The sequence below is a fragment of the Tamandua tetradactyla genome, chromosome 23, assembly GCF_023851605.1.
Source record: "Tamandua tetradactyla isolate mTamTet1 chromosome 23, mTamTet1.pri, whole genome shotgun sequence".
Taxonomy (NCBI): Eukaryota; Metazoa; Chordata; class Mammalia; order Pilosa; family Myrmecophagidae; genus Tamandua; species Tamandua tetradactyla.
In genome coordinates this window covers 43,355,734-43,366,527 of record NC_135349.1, presented here as the reverse complement: position 1 = coordinate 43,366,527, position 10,794 = coordinate 43,355,734, and the positions used below count along the sequence as shown (strand labels likewise).

General features: G+C 39.8%; 1 long non-coding RNA gene across 1 annotated transcript; it reads left to right on the top strand.

Moving 5' to 3' along the window:
- Positions 1–429: 429 nt before the first annotated feature.
- On the top strand, positions 430–10,395 carry LOC143667485 (uncharacterized). The gene is made up of 3 exons (XR_013168058.1): positions 430–457; positions 3,233–3,308; positions 10,077–10,395. It is a non-coding gene; the product is annotated as an uncharacterized LOC143667485 (long non-coding RNA).
- The last annotated feature ends 399 nt before the right edge of the window (positions 10,396–10,794 follow it).

The window sequence follows — 10,794 nt, the reverse complement described above, 5'->3', positions numbered from 1 at the left end:
AAGTGACAAAAGGCAGACCTGGTCACAGCCACAACTGTATTGATTTTGTCTCACTTGGTACCAGTATCTCCCAGATACCTGAGGACATACCGGCTTTCACCAAGTAATCTTCAGCAGCTACCAAAGCCCAGTTCACAGGTGGTGATAAGCAGATATAGTTTCACCAAAGCTTGATGCTACTCTGCATTCTACTTTCCAGCCAAGTCAGGCATTCTAGATATAACCTATCACATTAATTCAAATTCACCAGGAAGAGCCAGGCAAGCCATTTCCCTAACATGGTCCTTGCTCACCTCAACTGGGGAATTAGGGAGATGTGGCAAGCTCTGCTGGCTGCCTAACTAAATCTACCTGCCCCTCTTTTCTAAAAATGGAACTCAGACTTTGCTCAGAATAGTTGACAAAAATCTTTCCCAGAATTCCTTGTAGTTAAGAACAAGAATGTGGCCAAAGAGATGTAAGTAAAATCTACTAGGTTGGGCTTCTGGAAAAGCTATTGTTTTCCTGATGAAAATCACATAGACTCAATAAGTTTTGCCCTTCTTGCCTGTTCTTCCTGCCTGAAAGGTAGACATGATGCCTGGAAGGTAGACATGACGTCTAGAAGGAAAACAGCCATATTGTGTCCACTTTCACAAAAGTATAAACACAGAATGGTAAGTGGGGCACAAACACAAAAAGAGACCAGGTCCTCAATGGCATCTCTGGTTCACCACGTTACACTAGCCCTAGACTGCCAAAAATCCCCAAACCTGTTATTACAAGAGTAAAATAAATATTTTCCTTATGTAAGCCACTGTTTTTCAGGTATTCTGTTTCATGGAACTGAATATAAATCTTATCTGATAATTACTGTCACTATTCCTCTTAACCACCTATTGCTCTTAACCATCTCATTGGGCAAGAAGTAGGAAAAGTAGCACCATCTTCCTCACAGAGCATGCTACCCTTCACCTTCCCCACACATTGATCTGGTTTGCCTTTACACTAATCTCCTTGAATCCTTCATTAAATAGATATTTTCTGAGTGCCTACTATGTGCAGGCACTCTAAAAGGATTAAGCCTGCAGTAATAAACAAAACTGCCCAGTTCATCTTTATCTTCATTTTTATGTGGATCTAGCTGCTAAACTAGTCTTTAATAACCTGTCCTGGAGTTTTCTTATGGCATAGCACAGAAAATTCCTTCCCCTTCCTCCTTAGTAAATACCTATTAGCAGGTCTCTCCCCAATTGGAAAGTTCTAGTCAGTTTCATATCACTGTTTACATTTTTCATCCCATCCTCTGTGCTCTTCCAAAGTTGGGGAAGGAGAGTATCTTAATCTTTCAGGGCTGTCGTAACAAAGCACCACAGACTACCAGATTGAAACAAGAGGACTGTATTGGCTCACAGTTCTGGAGGTTAGAACAGAATTAAGGTGCCAGTAGGATCATGTTCCTCTGAAATGCATAGTATTTTTGTGGTGTCTTACTGGAAATCCATAACCCAATCAATCTCTGTCTCCATCACGTGACTATGTCTCTCCCATCTGTTTCCTCCCATGTACAAATTTTTTCTGCTTATAAGGACTGCAGTCATATTGGATTAAGGCCCATTTTGATTCAGTTTCACCTCACCTTAACGAATAACATCTCCAAAGATCCTATTTACAAATGGATTCATATCTACAAGACTGGAGTTAGCACATAAAAAGGTCTTGGTGGGGGGCATGATTCAATCATTAAAAGAGACTATGGGGATACTTGGAATTCCATTAAAGTTGAAAGTATCTGGCTAAAAGAGGTCAGATGAGATTTTAAAGTTCCTTAAAGATCTAATATTCTGAGTTCTACATAAGCCTTTCTCCATGTCACTGGCCCTACTCTCCCCCACCTCCAATACACCCATATACTTCCCATTAAAGAAAAATCTGGGCAATATAGAAATGCCACATTACCTTTGAATCCATAGGTAGGACCAAGATTAGCTTGGTCACTTTATTTTCTTGAAGGCCCTTTTTACACAAGTAAAGGAAGAATTCAATAGATTTCTCAGAAAATTTAAAAAATGCTATTTTTGAGAATGAGAGAGAAAAAGAGCTTTAAGAATGTTGAATAATTGAAAGAAAATGCAACCTTGGTGCTTTTCTCTTTGTATTTCTCTCCCAAGACAGAGATTCCACCTATCTCTCCAGAAAGAAATAACTGCACATTTGAGCTACAGAAATTACTCTGTGAGTTACATCTCTGACAGCACAGAAGTGCCTATATGTGAAACATCAGCCAAGAAAATCATTTCAATAAACTCCCTGTGCCTGGACATAGATGCTCCTAGGAGACAGGGAACAGCTAAACCTTTGATTTGGCAGGTTTCTCTTTTCCCCAAGGAGGTCCTTCAAGGAAACAATGGTAGTTCCACAGGAAACTTAACTCTGCGTGCATTACAACAGAGTTTCTCAACCAGGGCACTGCTGACATTTTGAAATGGATAATTCTGTGTTGGGGGAAGGGGGCTGTCCTCTACATCGCAGAACAAACCCTCTAGGTAGCATCTCTGGCCTCTACCCACTAGATGCCAGCACTATCTGTTGTGACAACCAAAAATGCCTCCAGACATTGCCAAATATTCCTCAGGGGACAAAACTGCCTCCAGTGAGAAGCACTGCCCCACAACAAACAGATCACAGCTACACTGGTTTTGAAGAGTGAAATTAGAGTACATCAGGCCTCATGCATCCCTGAATCACATCTCACTAAAACACACCACTTCTCACAGAAGCAACTGGTCACCTTGAGGAGGAAATCAGTTCAACCCTCAACTACACATAGGAAAATGATGTACATGCAATTGCCAGAAACAACATGCATGTGTTTATTATTTTAATTTAAAATAACTCCTTAGGACAAAACTATGTTTCTTCTTTGATACTGTATTCTGCTGGTCCTCCAATACCCACTGCTCTTCCCAACTTTTTAACCAACTCTTCCTCTTCTTGACCCCTAACTATCCGGTTGTTCAAGACATGGACTCAGGACTTCATCTTTCATCTTTCTATACCCATGGCTTGACTTCAAATACCATCTTTATCCTGATGACCCCACATTTTTGTACTTGGCCTAGACTTCCACTCAGAATTCCAGACTTCTATATGTGACAATCTACTTGGTATATTCCCTTGGATGTGTCCAAACATTTCACACTTAGCATACCTAAGAAAAATCTCTTAATTTTTCTCTCCCAAATGGTTTCAGATCCAGTCTTCCATCATTTAAGAAAATGCCACCATCATTGCTGAAGTTACCCAGGCCAGAAACTTAAGAGTCATCCGTAAGTTTCCTCTTCCTCCCTCCCCACGACTCACTCTCATCCATCAACATACTATGAATCAGTTCTCTTTATCTCTCTCTGGGGCTACTATTACCCCACAACCTGGGGCTGCTCCATGGATTAACTCCATGATGCATCATTTATACTCCTGTATAGGCAAAAGGTGCCCCCTGGTGCTGTGTAGGGAACAACTCACAGGAGTATGAGCTGCTGCTCTGATTCCCTAATAAGCTCCCATCTAGATGAATGCAGCAATTTCCTAACAGGGTTCCCTGGTTCTACTTAGTCTGCAGTAATCCATCTTCTACCTAACAATAAAACTGATCTTGTAAAAAAAAAAGCACATCAAGTCATGTCACTCTCCAGCTTAAAACCCCTCAATTGCTTCTCATTGTTCTCCACACATGGAGAAGTCTAAAGTCCTCTCCATGACCTCAGGACCTATCTGGTGTGGCTCCTCTTAATTTCTCCAGTCTTATCTCTTGGCCCCATACTACATCCTCACCAATTTTCTTTCAGTTCCTCAAATTATATCAAATTATTTTCTGCCCCAGGACCTTTGCTCATGCTATTCATACTACCTGGAATGTTCCCCTAGCCCCCACCCCTCAAAACTCTTAATATGGCTGGATCCTTTTCATCATCCAGCCTGCTTAAGTTGAGCTAATCCCTTATTATAAATTAGGTACTCCACTTTTTTATTCTTTATCTCCAAATGCTTTTTGTACATTTTAACCAAATCATACCATCTCTTTTGTTCACTACTGTATTTCCAGCACCAGCACAGTACCTAACTTATATTAGGCACTCAATAAACGCTTAAGTTAAATGAACACATGAATGCCATCACTAGGAGGTAACTGTTGTCAATACTTTGGTACATATCATTTCTACATTTTAATCATTTATTATCTTTGTTTCTTCATTATCTCTAGGACTAAGGATAAAAAATATATTTTTTACTTAAAAAGTATATATGATACAGGTCTTAATTCAAATGCCATCTCCTGAGGGAGGCCTCACAGGCATATGGTCTCCTGGGCAATTGTATGAAATGAAAGGAGTCCCTACCCCCAGTCACCACCGCATCATCTTGTGAGGGTTTCCTTATGGCATCTACACTAGATGATGCATATTCTAACTGTGTGTTTACTTATCTATCTCCTTTAATAAGAATGTAAGCTCCATAAGGGCAGGGACCACGTTTACCTTGTTTGATGCTCAATGCCCAAAGCCTAACAGTCCATAGAAAATAGCAGGCACTCAATAAATACTTGTTCAATGATGATTGAAAGTTTGGAGCGTCTCTGTCCAGAAAATGCTTTAAGCCACATACGAACTGTCAGATGTACTTAAGAAGGAGTCTTTTTATTGCATTTAGCATTTCAAGGCCATCACCAGCCACACAGAGACACTAACACACTTAATATGGACTCTGTCCAGAGCTGTCACTTGTACTTGACTCCAGTCCTTGCAGAAAACAGAATGGCACTTGTACTGATGCGGGATGAAGGCTTGGCCTTTCTAGTCTGAAAGTGGAGCCCCAGTTCTCATCTGTAGAGGAGAACAGCTCCTGGTTCCTCTGTCTGCTAATCAAACTGATGGTAAATTTCAGACACAGTCAATGTGATGATGCTGTAGTGCCAGGACCACATGGCTCAAAAATAAAAATGCTACAGAGGAAAGTAGCAAAGCAAGAGAAAGAATCTGAGGCCATCTACCTCAAATCAAACAGAGGGCAAAGAGAGGAAAAAGAGGCCACAAATGCAAATATCAATACAGTCAGGATTTTTCTTTTTCTATTCTAATCCTTGGCAGCAACAGCTCATCTCACCAGCCTAACCAGGGGTAAAAGAAATAATGCTTCATTATCTCAAATGATGATGCTGCAAATCAGATGTCACAAACCAGAGGTTTCTTGGTTAAATCTAGCACATAGTTATGTTATTTGGCTTCACGTTATTTTTTTTAACATCAAATTACTTGCCGAATTTTCTAATTGAGAAAATTTTATATTAAAAACAAAAGAGCCTAGGCAGTACTGGTGGCTCAGTGGCAGAATTCTTGCCTGCTGTGCCAGAGACCCAGGTTTGATTCCCAGAGCCTGCCCATGTTAAAAAAAAAAAAAACTAATCCCTGGCTCCTTTTGAAAAATCATAGGTTCTGGCAACACCAAATCCAGATTCCCATGTGCCAACAACAAATAGACCAGAATAGACACTGTCGCCCTGTTTCCTACTTTGTTCCCTTCCCTTATTTGTAGCACTTACCTGGCCCCTAAAGTTATATGAATTCATGATCCATTTCTTAATGAAAGAAGGAGTTTTCCTTCTTTCTCTGTCCTCGATTTGCAAAGAGGAATATCTTCCACTATGTCCACACTTTTGGGGAGGCCCCAACAAGTTTATTTCAACGTCTAACTCCCCCATCTTTGCTCCTCCCAACAAGAGGAAGGTAACTACTCTGACAGGTGAGATTCCCGGGGGCCTGCCTTTCTGCGGGCAGACTCACTATGACTCACAAGCAAGGAAAGAGATGCCACCATTTCTCCTTAGCCTTCTCCATGGATCTATGAGATAAGAAAGCCAAGTTTCCTTTCTGCTTCCTAGAGTCATGCCCATAGCCCCAGGGTCTTTTTTGGCCTTTCCCAGTGAAGACCTTGAAATGGTCAAGCCAACATGATTCTCCCTTCAGCTGGCTGGGAGGCTACTTGGCCAGAAGCCCTATCGACAGAAGGGTTCAAGACCAAGATTTCAGGGACGGTAACAGGAGATAACCACAAGTTGACCCTGTGCTGTCCAATCTGGTTTTACCAAGGAACCTTGCACTTTGAGACATAACAGTCCTCAGAAAGAAAAATGAAACTTCATTTCTCCATGTAGCTCCTTGTGAGTGTTTTTTTCCAATTAGAACCAGGCAGTGTTCGGAATCTCTGGCCCAACCTCTACTACGTCTCAAAATTGAGTCCTTGGTGAGTGTGATGGTTAATTTTATGTGTCAGCTTTGCTAGGTTGTGGTGTCCAGTTGTTTGGTCAAACATTAGTCTAAATGTTGCTGTGAAGGTATTCTGCAGATGTGATTACCACCTACAATCAGTTGACTCTAAGTAAAGCAGATTACCCTCAATAACGTGGGTGAAAATCATTTATTCAGTTGAAGGCCTTAAGAGCAAAAACTGAGGTTTTCAAAAATAGGAGAAATTCTGTCTCAAGACTACAACATCAGCTGTTGTCTAAGTTTCCAGCCATCGCCCTCCCCTACGGATTGCAGACTTGTCAGCCCCCACAATCTCATAAGCCAATTCCTTAAAATAAATTTCAATATACATATATCCCATTGGTTCTGTTTCTCTGGAGAAACAGACTGATACCATGGTGCTAGGCAGTTCCCAAGCCACAAATAAATATGGTGCATCTTCCTGAAACATGAATTTTGCTCAAGCAGTTGGGAAGTAAATTTTAGAATTTTTGAGCTCTTAAAATGTTTTGTTATATACATACCTAGGCATAATTAGCAAATATCATTCTTCCAGGTTGATCAATCTCATGTGGTTTTCCATATGTAAAATTATGAATCATATAACTTTGTGCAGGGAAGCAATTTTAATTAGATGCTGTGATTTGGGGGGAGAGGGGATACCCTCTGAAGTTACACTGAAGTGAGCAGGGTCTAGAGACAGAACAGGGATTATGATACCATCACTGGTTTTCAAAGCAGGTAGTAGCCCAAAGGAACTGATGAAAATTTCCCTTAATCCGTCTCAGGATCCCTGCACACATGGATTTTTTTAAATAAGGTTTATACCATATGGTCCTGTTTTGTCCACTGTTTAATTATATACAAAATCTTCAGCTCTGTCACGATTCAGTTCAGATTTCCTGCCACAATATTCCTAATGTTTTGCGTCCTTAAGCTATAATCATTTCTCACAATAGTGAACGCCTGTTCACACAAATATACCAAAACTCATTTTGTGTCCACATGATTGATTTTAGTGTCACTCTTCCTGGACCTTATTGCCAAATAATAACTTACATTATATTGTCAACTTGGAATATGCCTTAGGGCTTAAAAACAGAAGACTGAAGACTAAGCATGAAACCAGTGAAAACAAGCTCCATAATGAGGGAAATTTTAAATAGCCTGTAATCTCTTTCCACAGATGACTGACAACAAAATCAAAGATAGCATTTGCAGTCAAAATGCCAGAACTGGTAGAAAGTCACAGTTAACAAGGGAAGAAGTATAGATTTCAGCCAAAGGCCATTTTAAATTAGATTTTTTGATGAACACTCATCATGCCAAGATTTTGGTCTCTAAATATCATTCCCCACTAAAAGGATCCTAGGGTTTTTTGAAGAAATGACTGCCTCAAGGTCTGGGGCATAAAAATGTATAAGATAAGCCTGGAATGTCTTGTGTCAGGAAGCAAGGAAGCTATCAAAATTTAATAGGATCAAATCAAGAAAACCCAGAGGCCAATCTGAAGGGGCTCCCATTGCTCAAAGATGCTATTCACATGAAGGAGTATTATTATGCCAGATATTTATTGCCTTTCAGCTCATATCCACCCTTCTATATTCTAGCATGTGATTCTAGGCTGGAACACTGCAAACCACATTTTACAGAACCCCTCGCCAGCTGGCTTCCTGTTAAGTTCTGTTAAGATGGGATATTAGAGGGAGATCATCCCCATAGGGTCTCTAGCACACAGTCAATGAAACAATGTCCCTAATGGTATGGCTATTTTATTTATCTTTTCTCTCTTTAATGATAATAATACTGTCTTATTTACAGGCAATTAACTACGCTAAGTGCTAATGCACGTTGTTCTTGATGATAAAATAACTGAAAAGAGCTTTTTTGTAACATTTGTTTACATGACATGATATATTTTTATCAAACTTGATGACGTCTGGGGATAAAATGCTTGCACTTGGGCATACAGGTGTTTATTTATATGATTATACAACTTGAAGACATCAGAACAAATGCATCATTCACCAATAACACTTTGTCCTAAGCACCTTGCTTCTTAGTGTTCAATGTTTTTTCAGTGTTCAATGGGGTGAGATAAAATGGGCAAAATCATTTTAAGTGGTTTTAATATTAGCTTTTTAATAAAATTGGGAGCTACCTTGAAAGCTGATTCTATTACACTGCAATCTACTAAAGGAAGGTGCTGGTTAGAGTGTTCAAAATCAGGACTAAATTGTTGTGTTTCTTCTTGGGGATTAAAAAGACATTAAGATAAGGTAGAAGCTGGAAAAGTGAATTAATTCCTTGTTCAATGTCAAGAAAGGGTCATGAAGTTGGTTAGTTTAGCTGTTTCTTTTCAAGTCAACAACTGCAAAGCCAAATCAGGAATATTTTCAGCACCTGTGACAAGTTGCTGCAATGGAAATGGTGTTCAAAAATTGGATAAAGAGAGCTTACAATAGAAATTGTGAATAGTTATTACATTTACATAATAAAAATTATAGCACTCATATTAAAAATTATCAGCTGCTTTCTTCACTGTAAAATCCTATGGTGAATACGTTCCTGGGACTGTCCTGTGGTCCTTTCCATGGGCTGTTGTGATGCAAGCAGTGTAAACTCTTGGCTAGAGGATACATTTGTCAAAATTATCAGAGCCAAGCGGTACTGTCCCATTTCTTTGGCAGCATCCGTGGGCTTCTCACCTCTGTGGTTACCCTGAGGTACTTTATAAATTAGTGAATAAAGTATTCTATTTTTACCCACACATTGATACTAGTTTGAGTTTCTGAACTGTTTCATCAAGACATAAAAGAAAGAGGGTCTGGATGTGCTAAACATTTATTCACTCGCAGCTCTCTTCAAATCAGATCATTAAGAAATATAGAATAGTACTTGAGATTCATGAAACTGATTGTAAAGCTCTTCAGTGCCTTCACATTGTACTTCGAGAACACTCTAGAACCCCTGAGCATGGCCTGGGAGGTCAGATCTTTATCTGATCCCAGTGAGTCTCCACTCTGTCTTCATGTTCCAGTCACACTGGCCTCCTCTTTGTTCCTTGGCAGGGTGAGCTCTTTCACAACACTCAGCCTACACACATCCTTTTCACTACATTTGGAAATGTCTTCCCCATTTCCTTATAGGCTTTCTCCTTCTCATCCATTAGATCTTTAAAATCGCATGTCCTCAGGATCATTCCATGACCACCATCACAAAAGTATCCCGTGCTATGTTCCATCACAGCAACATTCAATTTTCCCCAGAACACCAATCACAGTTTATAATTATACATTTAGGAAATTATTTCATTAATGTCCATCTTCCCTACTAGAAGGTAATCTTCATGAGAGCGGTAACCATGAATGTCTAGTCCAAGGGTAGACTGTAAAGGCCAAACAATAAATATATTTAGGGTTTGCGAGTTATACAGTCTCTGTCACTCAACTCTGCTATTGTAGTGGTAAAGCAGCCATAGGCAATTTGCAAACTAATGAGTATAGCTATGTTCCAGTAAAACTTTATTTACAAGAATAGGCAGAAAGCCAAATCCCATGGGGCACAGTTTGCTAACCCTTGGTCTAGCCCAATATTACCTCTTCAGTGTCTAACACAACACCTAGAATGTAGCAAGTCTCAAAATATTTATTGGATGAATGAATGAATGAATAATTGAATGAACAACCCCATACCCAGTTTACCTTGAACTTCAGATTTGGAATTTTCCTTCATATTGAGACCCAAAATCTTCCTCTAGTCAATTTTGTTCCTTTATTCTTCCTTCAACAGTTGCCAACCTGACTTTCATTTACTGTTTGACAAGTCACTCATCCTACTTGAGCTTCGCCACATCTAATCTCAGAACTATTCTTCTGCTGTTTTATAACGTCTGTGATTCATCACTCATTGACTTGGACTGAACATGAACATTATCACTTCTGCACCACTGTACTCAGCTATTAAAAGTAAAAAGAAAGGAGGGGCAGGCCAAGGTGACTCAGTAGAGTGGTCACCTGCCATGCTGGAGACCTGGGCTCAATTCCTGGTGTCTGCCTATGTTAAAAAAAAAAAGAAAGGAAATAAAGAATTGTGAATTCCATATGTGAAAGCTGGTATATCCTTTAAGGACAGCAACTAATAAAATTTTAAATGTGCCTCCTCTTCGACCTGGCCATTCTTGAAACTTTCCCCATAATTCTTTAGGCCTATATCATGATTTCAGGATCTGCGATCGCATCAGGATAGGTGGTAGATACCGTCATTGGCCAACTATCCACATGGATTACCAATGAATACCCACTGTCCTTGTCCATTGCTTAACTTCAGTTCTCTGCTACCTCTAAGCCAGCCTTAGATAGAACTCTTTTGTAAAAATGGTTGTAATCCTCTGTGGTAGGCAGCTTTTGACATGACCCCTACCTGGTATTCAAGTCTTTGTGTCATTCCCTTCCTCTGAATGCAGACTGGACCTGGTAAATGGTTTCTAATGAACAGAATATGGCAAAAG